Raw genomic sequence first — 1,736 nt, forward strand, 5'->3', positions numbered from 1 at the left:
AAAACCTACTTTTGCAAACTAGTCCTAGGTTTTTTGCCTTATTGGGAGCAAACCACTGCAGAAATATTCTCTGGACAGTGAATATCAATAATTATCAAAAAAAAGTTGACATTTCGACTCTCTGTTGCAAGGGGGCGCCAAAACGTTCAAAAGTCGAGGACCAATTTTACTAAAAAGGCTATAACTCTTGAACGAAATGTGATATCTTCACCAAACTCGCTGCACATGTGTAAGAGCTAAATCTTTGGTCAAATAAAAAAAATTGCGTAGCTCTGCCACTTGGTGGCGCTATAATTTTGAAAAAACTATTACTAGGTAACCGTTGGTCCGATCGACTTGAAATTTGGTTTGCGGTGTCAAGGACTACAAGTGGCACAAGTGTCTATGAGGACATTTGTGTTTCTCAAAAAACATGGCCGCCATTGGCCAAAATCTTTTAAGCACCTATTTGACAGGGTTAACGGAGGTCAATCGGAACTAAACTCGGTGGGCATGTTCGACTCAGGGCCCTAAATGTCTGTAAGAATTTTGAAAGAAATCGGCCACTAGTTGGCGCTAATGAGTTTTTTGGCTCTGTAATCACGTGGTGTTTCAAAAATCCACACAATATGCATATCATTGGATAGGCCTCCTCATAATGAGCAACTTTGCCTCAAGAACTATTGCTGTCAATTAAATTGTTCATTAATTATTCACAAATATGTAAAAAACCTACTTTTGCGAACTAGTCCTAGGTTTTTTGTTCAATCTCGATCAAACCACTGCAGTAATATTCTCTGGACACTCTAGATCAATAATTATCAAAAAAATGTAGAATTTTGTCCTTTGGTTACTTAAAACGGGGTCATTTAGGAAAGGAGTGTGGCCAGATATACCCTAAAGCCTATAAAACCTAAACAAAAACTCAAAACTTTACGAAACTTGGTGACAACATGTGACAGAAGACACTAAACAAGCATGCAAAGTTTCATGAAGATCGAACAGTAGGTGGCAGTTGAAAAGTTGAAAAGGTCTCAAAAATACAATATTTCTATAGAAAATGACCTCAAATTAGAGAAAATTTACATATAAACCCTAGATCCCTAGATCTTCATATAATATGCCGAGCGCCCTCAAATCAAGTTTGCCCCCCCCCCCCCCGCGTTCATTTGAACACCAGTGACCGCAGCACGAGCAGGTGCAGGACCCTTCTCAGTCCCGAGCGGCTACATTTGACAAACAAACAATGCTTAGACATTAAAAATGCTAATTAAGAAATATAACGTGAGCACGGCTGCTGTTATACTGAATATTGCGCGGTTGCGATTCGGCTTTTAGACACAAAACTGCAAGTATTTGATATTCAGAACAACAACAACACTCTTGCTTCCATGATACTGCTTAAAAGACAGTTCTTTAAACAAGAAATGAATCTCGAGTAACTTACTTTTCAGGCAAAAATTCGTCAATTAGTTGGAAATGGTTTAAAAGAAGCCAAAACGTCCAGTTTTGCGTGTATCCAAGCAGCAACGCACATACTAAAACCCGGCCTGGAACACCGTATATGAATGGAACGGAGTACACAATGGATTTCTTCATTCGACTCAGAGTTCTGAAATCACTCATTTGAAACTCTGCTTCGGGTTTTTATTTTCTCTCCAATTAGAGAGACTCACCTACCAGTAATTAATGAACTATTTGGCCACTTTTTAAATTTTTAGGGGTTCAAGCACGAAGTGCTGAAACCCTATTGTAAT

Source organism: Sinocyclocheilus grahami, unplaced genomic scaffold (genome assembly GCF_001515645.1).
Source record: "Sinocyclocheilus grahami isolate Dianchi unplaced genomic scaffold, SAMN03320097.WGS_v1.1 scaffold111.1, whole genome shotgun sequence".
Classification (NCBI taxonomy): domain Eukaryota; kingdom Metazoa; phylum Chordata; class Actinopteri; order Cypriniformes; family Cyprinidae; genus Sinocyclocheilus; species Sinocyclocheilus grahami.